Genomic DNA, 20,232 nt, shown 5'->3' with positions numbered 1-20,232 from the left:
TGGGTGGGGGGTTAAATCAGCCCATTAGAGAGCCAGGGGATTTCGATCTGGCTGCCCACCATGTGATGGGCCCGTGGAGCTGCCTCTAGGGCAACGGGGTTAATTACGGACCTGGGCAGAGCAGGGCTGGGAGTGGGGCAGGCCCTGAGGTCCCCATGCTCCCTCCACCCTACTCACGATGCGATGTCTCTGCGTGTTGCTGAAGTAGGAGTCCCGGGAGTCGCTGCCCAGGAACCTGGGGGGGATAATCAAACAGCCAGTCGGGCCAGGGGAAGGGAGGCAAGGAGGGAGCTGTGACGAAGTGGGGATGTTCTGGCTGTGCTCTGTGAATGCTGAGTGGGGAGTGCTGGCCTGGGAAGGCTGCAGGGGAGTTGTGCTGGGACTGGCTGCATTGGGGATGGGAGACTTGCCTTGAGGGAGGACACCTGAGCACGGAACATGAGACCCCAGGAAGGGGGCTGGAGGTCGGCCAGGTGACACCTCTGCCCGGAAACTGGACAAAGGACACAAAGGCTGGGGGAGGAGCCGGGGGGAGGCTGAGTGAGAGGCTGGAGGGAGTTTCAGTTTGGAGCTGGCTGGGAGACTGGAGGAGCCCAGATGGGGCTCTGGTCTCCCAATGCAGCTCTGGCCTCCCTGGCCCCCCAGATGGACCTAACTGAGGGAGTCCCGAGACTCACTTGTCCAGCTTGGACCTGCGGAAGGCGCAGGTGTAATAGTCCGCGGGCTTGTTGGGGACGTGCTGGTGCAGGGCGTTGGGGATGCAGAGTCTCCTCAGGACCTCGGCGGAGCTGTTCCAGTCCGGGTTGGGCTGGGCCTGCGGTCGGCACAGACAGCGTCAGGGCTGGGGGTGGCCAGGGGAACCTCCCAGACCGACAGTCACCTGCAGGCGGAGACGGGGCCAGTCCCCCCACTACTTCCTGCACACGGGGGGCCTAGCAGAGCTGGGGGGCGGGGCTGAGCTAGCAGGGGGCTGCGGGTCGGAGCGCTGTCAGAGCTGGGTGGGGAGCCCAGGGCTGGGGTAGGAGAGGGCTGTGGGTCGGGGTTGAGGGGCGCTGGCAGAGCGGGGGGGGAGCCCAGGGCTGGGGTAAGAGGGGCTGCGGGTCGGGGTTGAGGGGCTGGCAGAGCTGGGTGGGAGCCCAGGGCTGGGCTAGCAGGGGCTGCGGGTCGGGGTTGAGGGGCGCTGGCAGAGCTGGGTGGGAGCCCAGGGCTGGGGTAGGAGGGGCTGGGGGTGGGGGTTGAGGGGCGCTGGCAGAGCTGGGTGGGGGAGCCCAGGGCTGGGGTAGGAGGGGGCTGCGGGTCGGGGCGCTGGCAGAGCTGGGTGGGGAGCCCAGGGCTGGGGTAGGAGGGGGCTGCGGGTCGGGGTTGAGGGGCGCTGGCAGAGCTGGGTGGGGAGCCCAGGGCTGGGGTAGGAGGGGGCTGCGGGTCGGGGTTGAGGGGCGCTGGCAGAGCTGGGGGGGAGCCCAGGGCTGGGCTAGCAGGGGGCTGCGGGTCGGGGCACTGGCAGAGCTGGGGGGGGGGAGCCCAGGGCTGGGGTAGGAGGGGGCTGCGGGTCGGGGTTGAGGGGCGCTGGCAGAGCTGGGGGGGAGCCCAGGGCTGGGGTATGAGGGGTTGCGGGTCGGGGTTGAGGGGCTGGCAGAGCTGGGTGGGAGCCCAGGGCTGGGGTAGGAGGGGCTGCGGGTCGGGGTTGAGGGGCGCTGGCAGAGCTGGGTGGGAGCCCAGGGCTGGGGTTGGTGGGGGCTGCGGGTCGGGGTTGAGGGCGCTGGCAGAGCTGGGTGGGAGCCCAGGGCTGGGGTAGGAGGGGCTGCGGGTCGGGGTTGAGGCTCTGGCAGAGCTGGGGGGGGGAGCCCAGGGCTGGGGTAGGTGGGGGCTGCGGGTCGGGGTTGAGGGGCGCTGGCAGAGCTGGGTGGGGAGCCCAGGGCTGGGCTAGCAGGGGGCTGCGGGTCGGGGTTGAGGGGCGCTGGCAGAGCTGGGGGGGAGCCCAGGGCTGGGCTAGCACGGGGCTGCGGGTCGGGCGCTGGCAGAGCTGGGTGGGAGCCCAGGGCTGGGCTAGCAGGGGGCTGCGGGTCGGAGTTGAGGGGCGCTAGCAGAGCTGGGGGGGAGCCCAGGGCTGGGCTAGCAAGGGGCTGCGGGTCGGGGTTGAGGGGCGCTGGCAGAGCTGGGGGGGAGCCCAGGGCTGGGCTAGCAAGGGGCTGCGGGTCGGGGTTGAGGGGCGCTGGCAGAGCTGGGGGGGAGCCCAGGGCTGGGCTAGCAAGGGGCTGCGGGTCGGGGCGCTGGCAGAGCTGGGTGGGGAGCCCAGGGCTGGGGTAGGAGGGCTGCGGGTCGGGGTTGAGGGGCGCTGGCAGAGCTGGGTGGGGAGCCCAGGGCTGGGGTAGGAGGGGGCTGCGGGTCGGGGTTGAGGGGCGCTGGCAGAGCTGGGTGGGGGAGCCCAGGGCTGGGGTAGGAGGGGGCTGCGGGTCGGGGTTGAGGGGCGCTGGCAGAGCTGGGTGGGGGAGCCCAGGGCTGGGGTAGGAGGGGGCTGCGGGTCGGGGTTGAGGGGCGCTGGCAGAGCTGGGGGGGAGCCCAGGGCTGGGCTAGCAGGGGGCTGCGGGTCGGGGCGCTGGCAGAGCTGGGTGGGGAGCCCAGGGCTGGGGTAGGAGGGGGCTGCGGGTCGGGGTTGAGGGGAGCTGGCAGAGATGCGGGGGGGAGCCCAGGACTGGGCTAGCAGAGGGCAATGGGGGGGCTGGTGGGAGAGCCGCCCCCCCCCCGGGTGCACTGACCTGCAGGGGCGCTCGCAGGCACAGCTCCTCGGCGTAGAACACCAGCACGTCCCACGGGGCGCTCAGCTTCAGGTAGTGGATGGTTTTCCGCTCGCTCAGCATCTCCTCCTGCGGGGAAGCAGGAGGGGGCTGAACACGGAGCCCCCAGGGGGGCAGAGCTGCCATGTGCCTGCGTCCAGGGGCTCCAGGCCAGGGTCTGTAGGGCAGGGATGGGACACACGGCCCTGGGGTCAGGCAGGGGACAGCCGCCTTCTCTCCGACTGCTGCATCCTGGGGCCAGCAAGGCCTCGAGAGTCTCCCAATGCACCGTCACCCCAATCAGCCACAGCCAGGCCTGGCTGGAGCCGGGAGGGATGTGGTGGGGGGCCAGGGCCTTGGGAAGGGGGGACATGGCCAGGGCTTGGGAGGGGGATGCAGCAGGGGCCTGGACCCAGTGGGAGAGGGATGGGGTGGGGGGCTGGGGCTCGGAGGGGGTGACGCTGGGGGGGATCAGGCCTGGAGAGGGGAGGGCCATGGCGGGGGTGTGACGTTACTGATATGATCTGGGACCATATAGAACATGGTTGCAACCAAGGTCCTGTAGTGGCACCAAATCTTATGTAAAGGATCATATAAGGTGTCTAAGACCAGGCTATGGGTGGCTGGTTATGATTATGGTGTCTGGGTGCATGTGTCATTTTGTAGTTGAAGTTATGAGTATTGGCTCTGTACTGTCTGTATTTCAAATTTGTGCTGTGTTTCTGGTGGTGTTAGCCCTGCCTAGCCTGCTTGAGGGCCCATTAAGGACCATCAGCTACACAACTGACCCATGGAGAGGAGGCAGACACGCCTTGTGACTCAGCAAAGTGCAGGGACTTGCCCAGGTGACTCCAGACTCCATTTTGCTGTAAAGCCTCTAAAAGGCTGATGCCTCATCTCCATCTGGTCTTCAATCCTGCTTCTTACCTCTGGAGGGACTTTGCTACAAACTGAAGCTCTGCACAAGGGACTGATGGCCCATCCCAGCGGGGGATGTTCCAGAGACTTGATTTAAACCTGCAGTTTATTCCATCACTGCTACAAGCCTGAACTAAGAACTTTGCCATCACTGTATGTGATTGATTCCATGTAACCAGTTCTAGCTCTCAGCTCTACCTTGTTCCCTTTATGAATAAACCCTTAGATTTTAGATTCTAAAGGATTGGCAACAGCGTGATTTGTGGGTAAGATCTGATGTGTATATTGACCTGGGTCTGGGGCTTGGTCCTTTGGGATCGAGGGAACCATTTTCTTTTATTGGGGTGTTGGTTTTCATAACCATTCATCCCCAGGACGAGTGCACTGGTGGTGATACTGGGAGACTGGAGTGTCTAAGGAAATTCCTTGTGTGACTTGTGGTTAGCCAGTGGGGTGAGACCGAAGTCCTCTCTGTCTGGCTGGTTTGGTTTGCCTTAGAGGTGGAAACCCCCAGCCATGGGCTGTGACTGCCCTGTTTGAGCAATTGGTCCTGAATTGGCACTCGCAGTTGGGTCCCGCCAGAACCGCATCGTCACAGGGGGCCTGGGGCCTGGAGGTGGAGGGACATGGCAGGGACCTTGGGTTGCCAGGCGAAACGCCCCGTCACAAAGGGACCCTGGTGACTCCGGTCGGCGGCACAACCGGGGCCCGGGGCTAAGGCAGGCTCCCTGCCTGCCCAGAATTCACACGGCCCCGAGGTCCCTGCAGCTCCTAGGCACATGGGCGGCCAGGGAGGCTCCACGCGCTGCCCCTGACCCTAATGCCGGCTCTGCAGCTCCCATTGGCTGGGAACCACGATGAACCCCGCAGCCCCCTCTTGCACCCAAACTCCCTCCCACAGCCCTCACCTCTACCCCCTGCCCCAGCCCAGAGCCCCCTCCTGCACCCCAAACTCCTCATCCCCAGACCCACCCCAGAGCCTGCATCCCCACCCCCTGTACCCTAATCCCCAGCCCAGTTAACGTGAATGAGGGTGGGAGAGACCACCCGAGGGCGGGGGGGGATGAAGTGTTTTGGGGGGGGGCCTCGGATATGGGGGGGGGCATGGGTGGGGCCTCGGAGGAGGGGCGGGGATGCTGGGTTTTGTGTGATTAGAAAGTTGGCAACCCGACGCGGCAGGGACCTAGGGGGTGGGGGAGGGACATGGAAGGGACCTGGGGCGGGGAGGGACACAGCAGGGGCCCGGGGCCCAGGAGGGATGCGGCCGGGACCGGAGGAGGGAGGCACATACCGGGGCCCACGGTATAAGTCTCTCCTCTCACCTTCTCCATCAGCAGCCCGGCATTTCTCAGGTTGTTGAGGCACTTCCTCCTCCAGTGCTCGTGGTGCCCGCGTGGCCGGTCGCCTCTGGCCTCGTGAGCCGCCAGCTTCCCCTCCTCTTCTTCGGGGCCGCACCTTCTCCTCCCACACCAGCACGAAGTCTGCGGGGCGAAGGGGAGGGCTGCGGTCCGGCCTTGCAGCGGCCAGGGGCTGGGAGCCTCCCGCAGGGCCGGGGAGCAGCAGCGAAACTCACCGTGATCATAAAACACCCAGACCACGCACAGGATGGGCGCGGGGGCGGGGAGACAGCAGCCCTAGGGCCCTAGAGTGGGGGGGGGCCCACACTCGCCACCACCGCCCCCTGCTGGAGGGAACATCAGCCCCACTCTGGCACATGCAGCCCACCAGCTGGGGCGCCTCACCGCTAGCCTCAGCGGAGATTCCCCGGGCACTGCAGCGGGCGTGGCCTCGGGCTCTGCCGCGGGACGCCCGCAGGCGAACGGAAGCCCCTGCAGCCGCAGCCCACAGGGGTGAGCAGGGCCCTGGGGAGGAGGAGCCTCGTTAACGTGGCCAAGCAAGGGGCTTTGGATCATTTCATTACTGCTCTGGACAATGTACGTTAGCCAGTGGAACTCTCTGCCACATGATGATGCCGAGGAAAAGAGATTTAGGGAGCACATGTTCGCAGAGCAAGGAGGGTCATGGGGCTGGGACGCAGGAGATGGAGGGTCACTTCTTGGCTCTGCTAGTGACCCCCTGGGTGTCCTTGGGAGAGTCACTTGCTCTTCGTGCCTCTGTCTGAGGCAACGAGCATCTCTGTGCCCAGCCCCCGGCACAGCCCGGGAGGCCCGTTGGCAGTTGGCACAATGCAAAGGCGCGCCAAGGCTGCTCGACGGCAGACTGCAGAGGGCAGTGACGTAGGGTGGCTTAGGGTCGCCCCCAGACTGCACCGGGCCCAGCTCACACAGCCAGAGAGGGACGTACCCACGCAGCCACCCGCTCCCAGCTCCTCCCAGACAGAGGCCCGGGGAGCTGCCGAGGGGCAGGGCAGGGCAAGGGGCGCTCACCGATCTTGGTTTGCCCATCTCGGAAGTAGTTGCCCCTGAGGTTGGGGCTGTAGCCTTCGTCACCATGCACGTAGATGGGATCGTCCTCGTCCTCTTCATCCTGCAGCCGGGAAACAAACGAGACGGGGGGCAGGGGAGAACCGTGCAGCTCCCTCGCCCCCGCGCCCCAGCTCGGATTCGTTGGGTCGGTGGGGGGGAGCAGGGGAATGTTTCAGTGCCCAGGAAACCGAGAGGAGAACCTAGAGCCAGATGGGCTGCTTCACCCCACGGCCCTGCCGGTGCCCCTCAGTCCCGACCCGCAGCCCCCTGCTATCCCATCCCTGGGCTCCCCCCCCCAGCACTGCCAGTGCCCCTCAATCCTGACCCACAGCCCCTGCTATCCCAGCCCTGGGCTCACCCCCGCCCCCCACAGCCCTGCTGGTACCCCTCAGTCCCGACCCGCAGCCCTCCACTATCCCAGCCCTGGGCTCATCCCTCCCTCCTCACAGAGCACTGCCGGTGCCCCTCAGTCCTGACTTCCAGCCCCCCGCTATCCCAGCCCTGGGCTCCCCCCCCCCCACAGCCCTGCTGGTGTCCCTCAATCCTGACCCGCAGCCCCCGGCTATCCCAGCCCCAGACTCCCCCCGGCCACGGTTCCGCAGATGCACTACAGGGCACCAGCTATCCTGAAGGCCAAACCTTCGCCTCGCTTACGGCTCTGGGTCTGTTCGGAGTCCCCCACCCTCCACCGCAGGGACGCCGACTCCATTAGCTCCAGGGGAAACCAGCACACGGAACGAGCGAGGAACCAGGCTCTGCCGGGGATTCCCGCCCAGGGCTGGGCTCTAACCGGGCAGCCCCTGAGCTGCAAGGACCCCCCCAGTTCCCTCCTCCTCCAGCTCCCGCTGCCCCCGTCCAGCCAGGACAGTGGCTGAAATGGCCCCAGTAACGGACCGCGGGAGCTTTGCAGAGGCCTGGCCCAGAGCAGCCACAGACTCGGCCCAGAGCCGCGGTTCTCAACCTCTTAGCCATTGTGGGCTGCAGCCACCCAGTGCAGACACTACCCGGCGGCCCGGTGTGCTGATGGGGCTGAGAACCGCTGGCCTAGGGAGAGGGGCCCAACTGGGACTAGAAACCCACCTGCCCCAGGGCAGCGGCAGGGCTGGGACTCAGCGTCTGGAATGAGGCAGGGGAAGGAGGGTTGGATTACGGGGTTGGGCAGCTCCTCTGCCCCCAAACTCCTGCCGGGATTCTACCATGAGCTCGGGACGTGGGAAGAGCCGCAGCTTGTGAAACGGACGGACCCCACCCCAGCCCCCAGAACTCAGCACCACCAAGGCGGCGGCGCCATGGATTCACCAAGGGCAAGTCATGCCTGACTAACCTAATTGCCTTCTATGAGGAGATAACTGGGTCTGTGGGTGAGGGGAAAGCAGTGGATGTGTTATTCCTTGACTCTAGCAAAACTTTTGATATGGTCTCCCACAGTATTCTTGCCAGCAAGTTAAAGAACTGTGGGCTGGATGATTGGACTATAAGGTGGATAGAAATCTGGCTAGATCGTCAGGCTCAACAGGTAGTGATCAACGGCTCCATGTCTAGTTGGCAGCCCGTTTCAAGTGGAGTGCCCCAAGAGTCGGTGCTGGGGCCGGTTTTGTTCAATATCTTCATTAACGATCTGGAGGATGGCATGGACTGCACTCTCAGCAAGTTTGCTGATGACACTAAACTTGGAGGAGTGGTAGATACAGTGGAGGGTAGGGATAGGATACAGAGGGACCTAGATAAAGAAACCTGATGAGGTTCAACAAGGAGAAGTGCAGAGTCCTGCACTTAGGACGGAAGAATCCCATTCACTGTTACAGACTAGAGACCGAATGGCTAGGAAGCAGTTCTGCAGAAAAGGACCTAGGAGTTACAGTGGACGAGAAGTTGGATATGAGTCGACAGTGTGGCCTTGTTGCCAAGAAGGCTAATGGCACTTTGGGCTGTATAAATAGGGGCATAGCCAGCAGATCGAGGGATGTGATCATTCCCTCTATTTGACATTGGTGAGGCCTCATCTGGAGTACTGTGTCCAGTTTGGGGCCCCACAGTACAAGAAGGATGTGAAAAAATTGGAAAGAGTCCAGCGGAGAGCAACAAAAATGATTAGGGGGCTGGAGCACATGACTTATGAGGAGAGGCTGAGGAAACTGGGATTGTTTAGTCTGCAGAAGAGATGAATGAGCAGGGGATTTGATAGCTGCTTTCAACTACCTGAAAGGGGGTTCCAGAGAGGATGGATCTAGACTGTTCTCAGTGGTACCCAATGACAGAACAAGGAGTAATGGTCTCAAGTTGCAGTGTGGGAGGTTTAGGTTGGATATCAGGAAAAACTTTTCACTCACAGAGTGGTGAAGCACTGGAATGGGTTCCTAGGAGGTGGTGGAATCTCCTTCCTTAGAGGTTTTAAGGTCAGGCTTGACAAAGCCCTGGCTGGGATGCTTTAGTTGGGAATTGGTCCTGATTTGAGCAGGGGGTTGGGCTAGATACCTCCTGAGGTCCCTTCCAACCCTGATATTCTATGATTCTATGACTTCTGCGGGGGGAGGCATGCTGGACAGCGCCAAGGATTGGGGAGACAACCAGGTGTGAGCCCAGGGTGCAGAGAGAGCTGGGGGAGGGTCTGTGTGTCTGTAACACTTCCTGTCCACTCCCACAGATGGAGTCCAAGAGAGATAGGAAGGAGAGGACGAGAACCCCAGTACTAAAGAAAATAAGGTGCATCCTAGCTGGACCTGGGGCTCTGTGGGGTTAATACCAGTGGAAGGGACAAGAGTCTCTTGTGCAGCGTGACTATGCTGGGTGCAGGAGCAGTGGGGTGCTTTCCAATTGTAGCTGTGACAACATCATGCAAAGGGGGTTCAGGGTAAGCCCTGGGGTGTGGGTGATGCGAGAAGGAGAGCCTAGCCATCACGGCAGATTGTGATGATAACTTTTGTTTTTCCCTCTTGTGTTGTGTTTGGCACCAAGGGGAAAGAAATGTGGGGTTGGAGAGGAGGGGAAGAGGGGAAAGAGTCCAGCCCAGTGGTGAGATGGAAAACGAGTGAGAGCAGAAGCGTTGTTGATGCCAGGCAAGACAATCACCAACGAAATCATGCTGCCCGAGCATGGTGAGATTTTCCCAGGGCCCCCCGAGTTGCCCGAGGCCCCTGGGCATGGGCCCCCTGTGCGTTAAGCCGCCACTGCAATGGCTGCAGGGCTCAGGATACCGCTTCCCAGCATGCCTGGAATGCCGGGCGGAGACGGAACATGCGGGGAGCTACTACCAGAGCCAATCAGAAGTTAGCGCTCGGAGACAAAGGGGTCAGTTTACATTTGGTTATTGGCTGTTGGGGGAGTGGAGCAGAGGGAGCCAATCAGAAGCCAGTGCTCGGAGACAAAGGGGTTGGTTTCCATTCGGTTGTTGGCGGAGTGGAGCTGAGGGAGACGCGTCACAGCCTGGGAGGTGCCCATTGACACTCAGACCGAAGACCCGGTAAGAATCCCTTTTGCTTGTTTTCCTTGTGAATTTCAAGCCGGCCAAGGAGCACAGGGCAGCATCAGCCCCTAGAGAACTGATACTCAACTCCCATTCTGCTGCGCAGGGGCTGGGAGGGAGCTGGTTGGGGCGGGTCGGGCCCCTTGTCAATGCTGTGATTGTTGATGGGTTACTAGTCTAGTTGCTCCTGTTCTTTCCTTAACCCCAGGCCTTTCTTCCTCTGCCCAATAAGCTCCTCACTTGTTGTGTTGTTACTGGGAGATTGTGATAGATTTGTACCCTTGTGCCTGGATGACAATCCTAGTCTGTTATTGGGCACCAAACACTTCCCAGGGCACAGCAGCCCTTGTGACTCAGGCACTAGGAGGGGCCCCCTGGGGTGGAGTCAGCAGGGGCCAAGAGAGTCCTGCACTTCGGACGGAAGAATCCCATGCACCGTTACAGGCTGGGAACCGCCTGGCTAAGCAGCAGTTCTGCAAAAAAGGACCTGGGGATTACAGTGGACAAGAAACTAGATATGAGTCAGCAGTGTGCTCTTGTTGCCAAGAAGGCTAATGGCATTTTGGGCTGTATAAGTAGACGCATTGCCAGCAGATCAAGGGACGTGATCATTCCCCTCTATTCGACATTGGTGAGGCCTCATGTGGAGTACTGTGTTCAGTTTTGGGCCCCACACTACAAGAAGGATGTGGAGAAATTGGAAAGAGTCCAGCGGAGGGCAACAAAAATGATTAGGGGGCTGGAGCACATGACTTATGAGGAGAGGCTGAGGGAACTGGGATTGTTTAGTCTGCAGAAGAGAAAAGTGAGGGGGGATTTGATAGCAGCTTTCAATTACCTGAAGGGGGGTTCCAAAGAGGATGGAGCTCAGCTGTTCTCAGTGGTGGCAGATGACAGAACAAGGAGCAATGGTCTCAAGTTGCAGTGGGGGAGGTCTAGGTTGGATGTTAGGAAACACTATTTCACTAGGAGGATGGTGAAGCACTGGAATGGGTTCCCTAGGTGGAATCTCCATCCTCAGAGGTTTTTAGGCCCGGCTTGACAAAGCCCTGGCCGGGATGATTAAGTTGGGGTTGGTCCTGCTTTGAGCAGGGGGTTGGACTAGATACCTCCTGAGGTCCCTTCCAACCCTGAGATTCTATGATTCTAAGGACCCAGGTTCCATTCCCCCTGAGGCAAGACAGGCCCATTGCTGAGAGGCTTTGTTGCCCCAGACTCACGGCTGCTCCTGCTCAGTTCCAGGATGGACGTGCTGAGAAGGTATCTCAGGAGGAAGGTGGCCCCGAGCCAGAGGGGACCAGCTGCCAGCGTCCCCAGACAGAGAGCTGCCCTCCATCCGCATGGCATGGGAAGCAGGCCCCGGCCACCCCAGGAGATGGTCCTGCTCGGCCTTGCTCACTGGGAGGAAACCAGCCCCAGGGCTGGTGCTGAGCAGAGAGAGACAACATCCAGGCCGAGATGGAGGTGGCCTAAGTTCAATCTGGGCAGGCAGGACTCAGCCCATGGCAGGAGCCAGGCAACGCAGCTCTGGGTTTGCTTCTGCTGGAAGGCCTGCCCTCATCCCAGCTGTGTGGGCCAGCAGGAGGCATTCCCAGGGCAGGAGCTGGGGGATCGCTGCCTCAGCTGCTTAACTGTTGCCGGAGAGGAGAGCAGCTACTCTCTGGAGGTTCTCTGCAACACGGAGGCTGAGTGGTCCTCCACTGCAGGTGAGGAGACCCCCTGGGCATGGGGAGGAGCAAGGGCCATTAACACCCAGTCGCTCTGTCCCAGTCATTGTGGGGATCCCAGCCCAGGGGTCTGGCCAGAGCCACGTGAGCTCAATGACATCAGCGGGAGTTGCAGAGCCACCCCCTGCAATGGGGCATGGGGGGAGCTTCTGGGAAGTGGGTCCCTGATGATTTGGAGCAACTCCCAGGGAGGATGGGACAGTGAAGGGCCCACTCTGCCATGGGGCCACAGGGCTGAGGGTCTATGGGAGGGGCAGTGTGGGGAACTCTCTGCCATGGGTCATTGGGGCTGAGGGGTCTGTGGACGGGGCAGTGTGGGGATCTCTCTGCAATGGGTCCTGGGGCTGAGGGGTGTGAGAGGGACACTGTGGGGATCTCTCTGCCTTTCGATGCTTACATGGGAGGGAGAAACATTAAATCTGCTCTCCCCATCCTTTCTCACCCCTGTCCTTCCTCTTCCCTCCCCAGCAAGAGTCACCTCTGCCCTTGTCTCTCTGATGCAGAGACCCCACAGACCAGTCAGAGAAGGACTTTGCCCTGAGGAAAAGACAGAGGAGGATGAAGACCCTGACACAGAAAGAGAGGAAGAGGAGGAAGATCTAAAGACAGAGGAGGAGGAGAAGCAGGAAGAGCAAGTCCTGATTAGTGAAAAAGAGGAGGAGGTGGAGGAGCTAGTGATGAAAGAGGAGAACATTACCACTGAGGAGGAGGAAGACCTGGACACAGAGGAGAAGGGGGAGGAGGAAATATCTATAGAAGAGAACAAGGAGGAGGATGAGAACCTGTTTGCAGAAAAGGAAGAAGAGGAGGAGAATGTGTCTGCAGAAAAGGAAGAAGAGGAGGAGGAGGGGGGGGATGTGTCTGAAGAGAAGGAAGAGGAGAATCTGACTACAGAAGAGGAAAAGGAGGAGGAGAACTTGTTTGCAGAAGAGGAAGAAGAGGAGGGGGGGGGGATGTGTCTGAAGAGAAGGAAGAGGAGAATCTGACTACAGAAGAGGAAAAGGAGGAGGAGAACTTGTTTGCAGAAGAGGAAGAAGAGGAGGAGGAGGAGGAAGAGAACGTGTCTGCAGCAGAGGAAAGGAGGAGGAGGAGAATGTGTCTGCAGCAGAGGAAAGGGGGAGGAGGAGAATGTGTCTGCAGCAGAGGAGAGGAGGAGGAAGAGAACTTGTCAGCAGAAGAGGAGGAGGAGGACCTCTGCACAGAAGAGGAAGAGGACTTGATCACTGAGAAGGAGGAGGAAGAAGAAGGTAAAGGAAGAGGAAGAAAGGAACACCTGATCATGGAGCAAAAGGAAGAAGAGAAGGACCTGGCCATGGAGCAGGAAGAGGAGCACCTGCCTGTGGAGGAAGAGGAAGAGGACCTGGCCACAGGAGTGGAGCACCTGGCCATGGAGCAGGAGGAAGAGGAGGAGGACCTGGCTCCAGAGGAGAAAGAGGAAGACCTGGCCATGGAGAAGGACCAGGCCACAGAGGAGGACAAGGAGGATCTGGGTCAGGAGGAGGAGAAGGGAGAGGACCTGGCAATGGAGGAGGACGAGGATGTGGCCATGCAGGGGGAAGAAGAAGAGGCGGAAGAAGAGGTAGAGGACCTGACTATAGACTAGGAGGACCCAGGAATGGAGGAGGATGAGGATGTGCCGATGCAGGGGGAAGAAGAAGAGAAGGAGGTGGACCTGGCAATGGAAGAGTAGGAGCAAGAGGACCTGGCCAGAGAGGAAGATGAGAAGGAGGAGAACCTGGCCACGGAGAAGGAGCAGGAGGAAGAGGACCTGACCAGAGAAGAGGACGAGGAGGAAAAGGAGGAGGAGAACCTGGCCACAGAGGAGAGGGAGGATCTGGCCAGAGAGGAGGAAGTGGAGGAGGGGGAGGACCTGGCCATGGGAATGGAGCACGTGGTCATGGAGAAGAAAGCAGAAGAGGACGACTTGGATGAGGAGGAGGATAAGGAGGGCAAAGCCAAGTCCTCCTCCACCTCCATGGCCAATTCCTCCTTGCCCAGATGCATAATCCATTCCCATTGCCAGACTCTTGCCCGCGGTGACAATGAAGGAGCAGGAGAACTTCTGGGCTGCACAGTCGGGTGTCACGGGGACGTCTGTGGGAGCCATTGACAGTGTGTTCTGTGTGGGCCATTTTCCTTCTCTGACCCAGGGGTTCTCTGCTCCCAGAATCTCAGCCAGGGAGGCCACCCTGCAGAATATGGCCCCGCAGTTTGGTGATGGGCTGCAGGAGTCACCACGTAGCTGTGCAGCAGCCATAGCACCTGCATTGACCAGGGACCAAAACCTGCAGCCCTCACAGCCCAGGCTGCCCCACGGATGGCAATGGGAGTGTAGCCTGGGCAACTAGCTGCTGGGCCAGGGCATATAGAGAGGACTCAGAGATGCAGCAAACCAGTGGGCAGAGAAGTGAAGGAAGTAAGGGAAAGAGGAGAGCGAGGAGATCGGGGGAGCTGCTGCAGTCAAGGGACCCCAGCCAGAAGAGAGAAGCTGGGTGGGTTAGACACACAAAGTCCTGCATCTTGGCAGGGGTTAGACTAGATGAACCTTGCCAGAGGCGGCGAGTTATATGGGCCTGTGGTGCCCAGGCTCCAGCAAATTCAGGGCCTCGAGGGGCCCGGCTCCACCAATGTTCAGGGCAGGGTTTCTCCCCCAGCCCGACCTGCCACTCCCACGTGCCACCCCCCGAGCCACCCCCACGTGCCTCCCCCAAGCGTCTCTGCCTGCCCCCTGCATCTCCACACTGTGCTCCCTCACTGGCCGCTGCCACTGCAGGCTACAGGGGAGCGGCGCTGGGGGCAGGCTGAGGCGGCTGCTGCGCCTGTGGAAGTAGGAGGCGCATGGCAGCCTCCCCGCCCCCACCAGGTGACTCCAAGTCGAATCTGAGGGGAGGGGCTTATCCCGGTTGGACCTCCTGAGCAGCAGCCTGGTGGGGCCTGGGTGAGTGTCTTGTCCCTGGGGGGAATCCTCCCCTCTGGCCCCCCACCCCAGCCCCAGGGCAGCCTTCCTGCTGCACCCCAAACTCCTCATCCCTGGCCCAGACCCACACCCTGCACCCCCTCCTGCACCCCAACGCCCTGTCCCAGCCCAGAGCCTGCACCCAACACTCAAACCCCCTCTCACACCCAGCCCCCCAAACCCCCTCCTGCACCCCAAACCCCTGTCCCATCCCAGACTCTGCACCCAGCCCCCAAGCCCCCTCCTGCACCCCAACCCCCTGTCCCAGCCCAGACCCTGCACCTAGCACCCAAACCCCCTCCTGCACCCCAACCCCCAGTCCCAGCCCAGACCCAGCACCCAGAACCCAAACTCCCACCAAGAGCGTGGACCCCCGTCTGCACCCAAAACCCCAACCCCAGTCCCAGCCCCGACCCAGCACCCCGCCCCCACGCCCCCGCCAGCACCCCAACCCCTGTCCCAGCCCAGACCCTGCACCTAGCACCCAAACCCCCTCCTGCACCCCAACCCCCTGTCCCAGCCCAGACCCTGCACCCAGCACCCAAACTCCCTCCCAGAGCCTACACCCCAAACCCCCTTCTTCACCCAAACACCCTCCCTGGACCTTGCAGTGCCTTCTAACCTGATGGGTCTATAATTCTTTGATTCTAGCATCTGTCACCTCAAAAGAAGGGCTGGCGTGTCTGGATTTCCTCCGCATCCTCTGCAGTGAAGACAGAAGCAAGGAACTTTTTTAGCTTCGCCGCAGTGGCCTGGTCTTCCTGGAGTGCTCCTTTAGCACCGATTGCCTAGTGGCTTTGCTGACCGTTTGGCAGACTTCCTGCATCCCATGGACCCTCCTGAGCATTGCCCGCCCAAGTGAGCATTGCACACCGCCCAAGGCCCCGCCCCGAGCGTCACCCAAGCCCCGCCCCCGAGCACCGCCCCGCCCCGCCCCCACCCTGAGCAGCGCCCCGCCCAAGTCCCCGCCCCCGAGCGTCCTGGCGCCCAAGGCCCCGCCCCCGAGCGTCACCCCCGCCCCGCCCCCCGCGCGGCGCCCCGCCCAGTCCCCACCCTGACCGGCGCCCCACCCACCTCCCCGCCCCCCGAGCGGCACGTCGCCCAAGTCCCCGCCCCAGCCGAGCACCGCCCAAGTCCCCGCCCCCCCAACACGGCACCACACCTCCTAAGACCCGCCTCCCCCCAGCGCCGCCTGGCCAAACAAAAAAAATAAACCCAACCCCCGAGTGCCCCCTCCCAAGGTGCCGCCCCAGCCCGTGCTTGGTAGGCTGGTGCCTGGAGCCGGCCCTGATCCCATGTACTGAACAACCCTTTGCTGTTAGTTGTTGTGCCTTGGCTAGTTGCTCTTCACGTTCATTTTTGGCCTCTGCCCTATACTTTTCATTGGACTTGCCAGAGTTTACGCTTCTTTGTCTTTTCCTCACTAGGATTTGACTTGCCAATTGTGAAAGGTGCCTTTTTAATGATCTTAGAAAGGCTCTAGCGGCTGCACCAGCGCGAGCCTCTCCTAAACAAGGCCTGCCATTTTACTTGCACCTGGCAACTACTCCAGCAAGCACTGGAGCTGTTTTGCTGCAAAACAAATTGGCCAGGTGAGACCGATGGCCTATGGTTCCAAAACTCTCAGTGAGGTGGAGGCGAGGTTTTCAGCTTGCGAACGTGAGGTATTCGCCCTGGTATGGTCCCTAACACATTGGGAATATTTAAGTGGCACAGCTCTCATTGTGGTGAGGACATGCCATACTCCAGTAAAATATGTCATCTCTGGAAGAATTAATGAGGGAAGGGTATCCTCTCCCCGGCTGGCGGGATGGACTCTAAGTCTGGTCAATCGGGATATTCGTACTGAGAAGATCCCCATACGAGAATCCTTCCTATGCTCCGATTACCGCAGGAGATGAGCACGAATGTCCGTTGCCAGATCCTGATTTAGACTTACTATCTCCATTCTTCTTAGCAACATCCTGGGAAGAAGTACAAGGAAAAGGGTTAACACTCTGGGCAGTTGATGGGAGTGCTTGTCACCACGAAGGGCATCCTGTTGCAGGGTTTGCTGCAATCCAGGAGGGGACACAGCAAGTGGTGCAGGGTACGGTGAGGCCGCCGTCAGCACAAGCTGCACAATGAATTGCGGTCCTGGCAGTATCGTCTGGGGTAGCACCTGAGGAAAACATCTGTCTGTGTTCTGCTTCTAGTTGGGTGGTTCAAGCCCTTCCCATCTGGAAGAAAAGAGTTCAAAGTAAAAGCCCATACGAAGGGGGTCGGTTCTGGCCACGCTTGACAATCAGGCCAATCAGCTAGCAAAACAAGCTGCTAGGTTAGGATCAGCATATACATGGGATAAGACCCAATTTCAGCTGCTGTAGTTAAGATGCCGTCTCCAGATGTGTCAGCAGGCCATGGCATCTTGACCCTGCAAAAACAGGATAATGATCTCCAAGCCCTTTTAACAGCAGGGAAACATCAAGGATATGTAAGGACAAAACGGATTGATTATAGCAACATCACCAAACTGTGAATTACCTGTACTGGTTATGCCAATAACTCCACGAAAAGAACTAATAACTGTAGCTCATGGCCAGGGACACTATGCTGCGTCCAAAACTTTGGAACGGGTGTCTAAGTGGCGTGGTTGCCTAACATAAAGGAGGAAATACTGGAACAAACCTTTTCTCGATTTGGTATCCCATCAGAAATAGATTCAGACAGAGGACCACACTTTGTGGGTGAAGTCACAAAAGCGCTGTGTGCGGCCTTAAACATCAAACAGCGGTTGCACATAGCTGCTCACCCGCAAAATCTGTTATCGTCGAGAGGCTAATAGAGCCATGAAAACTGCTCTTAGAAAAGTAATAGATGTGCAAGGAAGGGATTGGGATAGCAAACTCCCATATATCCTAGCGGCCATGCGATCTACTAGAACTGTGTGAGGGTTTTCACCGCACGAGATGCTAACTGGGAGAATTATGCACACCCCTGAACTTTAGTGGGTGGGAGGAGTTCCACCGGATGAGTACCTTCCCAGGGTGCAAATAGACTTATACATGTCACAGTTGCTAGACACCATCAGCAGTCTTCAACATCGAGTAGCTCCTCAACTAAAAGCTAATAACCAAGTCATTAGTGCTTGGTTAGGCCACATTAATGATGTAGGATGGGTGGTTGGTACAAAGGTAATGTTTAGGTATTATATAGAAAAGGCCATGTCCTTAGTCCTCGTTGGGTGGGTCCAGTTATCATAACAAACGGAGCAAGTGCCTCTGTATATCAGGTTCAAATACCAGCAAAGAAGGGGATCAAATTAAAGTGATTCCATAGCAGCCAGGTAAAGGAATGGAAAGGAAATCAACCCATTTAACTGTGCCAATCATATTTTCTCTTCCATTCCTAGATCGACATGACCGCCATCATCCTATTCTCTATGTATATAGGTTGCACTGTATTTGTTAAGGTTTGGTTAATTGATTTGGTTGAAGGTGACCATCTGTTCTGTATAACAGGGAGTCATTATGCCACAGAGGATCCCATGGCCACCCTGGATCCTTTGGAACAAAATGACCCCATTTCTGTTTTAATGATCAAGGAAGAACCGTGCTGTGTGCTCAAGTGGGTCAAAGAAAGATCGAACAAGGCAGGTATATTTCAAGCAGTAATTTCAGAAATGTGCCTTAACTATCAGGCTGCACCTGTGGGATGCAGAGAAAAAACAGAAATGTCATGTAATGGGATATAGTAAAACCTCTTTTGGGAATTGTACCAAACTTAGGGTGCCCAACAGTTCTCAGATTTGCGGTTGCATTAAATTGAAGTACCTGAGCATGTACCATGGGGTGGGTTTCTGGAAATATATCAGCTCCTTGGGTTCATGAAAGACCTAGTGCCATGTTCAGAATTAGTACTCCAGCACAGTCCTTCCTTCTCGGCTCTCAATGTACTGTTGTATCCACACCTTCTTGCAATAGTTCGTCTATGCAGGGAAATGGATGTAAAGCAGGAAGAGTCTTTTCATTGTAAAACTTTCTACTGCAGTAAGATCAAGGTTAAATTTTCCCGTAAATAGTTAGACTTGTATAGGGAGGTTTAAAATGAATGTTACAACGGCAGACTCTGGTAAATGGTCTATGGTAGGTCCGTATGGAATAAGAGTATACCAATTTGTTTTGGTTCTTCCTTCTCCTATTCCTAGTTTAACTGGTCCCGTGGTAATTAGGGAAGAAGCAAATCAAACAGTTATTACACATCCCCAGTCTGCGATAAGGAATGTTTTAATCAGCACTACCCTCTGTAATACTATGGTTGTATTTGGGTTCAATGCAAATTTTTCGCCATGTGACAATTTATTCATCGGGTGGGTCATAATTTGGCAAAGCCACAGGTGTCGGCAGTTACATCTTTTTAAAACAGGTGTAACACCGACAAGAGGGGGAAATGTTAATTTCAGTATACATGTTTGCCGAATTATTCTGTATAAAAGTTAAAATAAGTTCTGTAAATCAAAAGGCCATTTTGTTTTGGTAAAAGGACAAGGCGACCTCCATTGGGGGTCAGGTTCTTGTTCCTCAGTACCTAGAAAAGGCGGGAAAGTGGGAAGAGCAGGAATCTGACCTTGCCCAGCAACAGCTCCCTACAGAGACCAATGAGGGGAGGGGCCAGGGGCACTGGCTCTTGAGCTTTTGAGCTGTCAGAGGTGCAGGTGGCTGCTCTCTCCTGGTGCGGTACAATCTTGCCACTGGCTATGGGCCTGCAATAGCTACTTACTAATTAAGTTGGGGTTGTTTGTTTGTTGTTTTGGGAAAGCAAACTTGCATACACGGACCTGGTCCGATTAGTTAGATCAATCGTGCACTCAGGACGACGCAAAGCGGGTTAGGTGGGAGTTAAGATAGGGATACGTACCTGTCTGTTTCATCTGTTGTCCACGGTCAGTGTTCACTACTGGCTTCTCTTTTCTGGATCCTGCACCCTTTATCGCTGATGTCTGTAAAGATAGAACATCTTGTATTATAAGTGCCTGTGTGTTATTCCGAATCTCCAGAATCATTAATCCATTCCCCTTTCCATTCCTTCCTCTCCCCTTAGCAAATAAAGTGTTGTTGTTTTATTTTATAGCTTTGTGTGTGTGGAGTTCATTAAAGTCAGCTCTGATAGATGGCCTTAAAAGGGGGACTCAGCGGAGATAAACTGTAAGGCTCCCGAGATCTTCTGATCAGATCGGCCTAGAGAGATAAAAATCCTTACGCTTGTTGAACCTCATCAGATCTCTTTTGGCCCAGTCCTTCTTGAGAGTGGGAAGGGGCTGGGACAGCAGCTTAAAGCCACATCTCCCCAGGGCAGCACAGCACAGCGTGCAGCGCAGGGGGCACATTTCAGTTAGTTTCACTTTGTGCAACTTAACCCTGAGGTTCTCAGCCCTGTGAATGAGACTGTGGAATTACCCAGCCCGTGGGAAAGACTGTGAGTGTAAAATATTCCCAGGGTTGTTCCATCCCTGGGGGACCATCTGCCTCTGGAGGCTGGGGATGGAATCAGGACCTTTCACTGCCAGGCTTCTGCTTATGACCAGGACTACGTCAGCCGTGATCAAGTCTAAACAGTGACTTCCAATGAGCCTTAGCCCACCGACTGTTGTTAACGGGCAAGGCGGAAAGGCCTCAATTTACAACAATGGCCTAATTTTGGGTACCTCAGTTTCTCCCTTTGAACTACAGGACTGCAGGGAACTTGTTCCAACTGCAGCCACAGCTGCATGTGGAGTCCTTGGGCACTGCAGGTGTCCAGCCCCTACGCATGTAAAGGCAGGATCCCATATTTGGATCTGACATCAAGAGACATTCTTGAAATCTGGCCCCAGCCCACCACTGTGCTCTGCCTCCCATGCTGCCCAGGGTGGGCCAAAGGGGCTGTAGGGAAGGGTAAAGCCCTCCCCACCCTGGGAAATTCCTCCCACACAGGTGCCACTTGTGCCTCC

At 58.1% G+C, this 20,232-nt stretch overlaps 1 pseudogene; it reads right to left on the bottom strand.

Annotated features, from left to right (window-relative positions):
- The window catches only part of LOC120394505, a 42,617-nt pseudogene extending 23,192 nt beyond the window's left edge, over positions 1 to 19,425 (bottom strand).
- Positions 19,426 to 20,232: the final 807 nt, after the last annotated feature.

The sequence above is a fragment of the Mauremys reevesii genome, unplaced genomic scaffold (genome assembly GCF_016161935.1).
Source record: "Mauremys reevesii isolate NIE-2019 unplaced genomic scaffold, ASM1616193v1 Contig62, whole genome shotgun sequence".
Lineage (NCBI taxonomy): Eukaryota > Metazoa > Chordata > Testudines > Geoemydidae > Mauremys > Mauremys reevesii.
The sequence above is the reverse complement of the archived record's forward strand: the minus strand, read 5'-3'. Positions and strand labels throughout refer to the sequence as shown.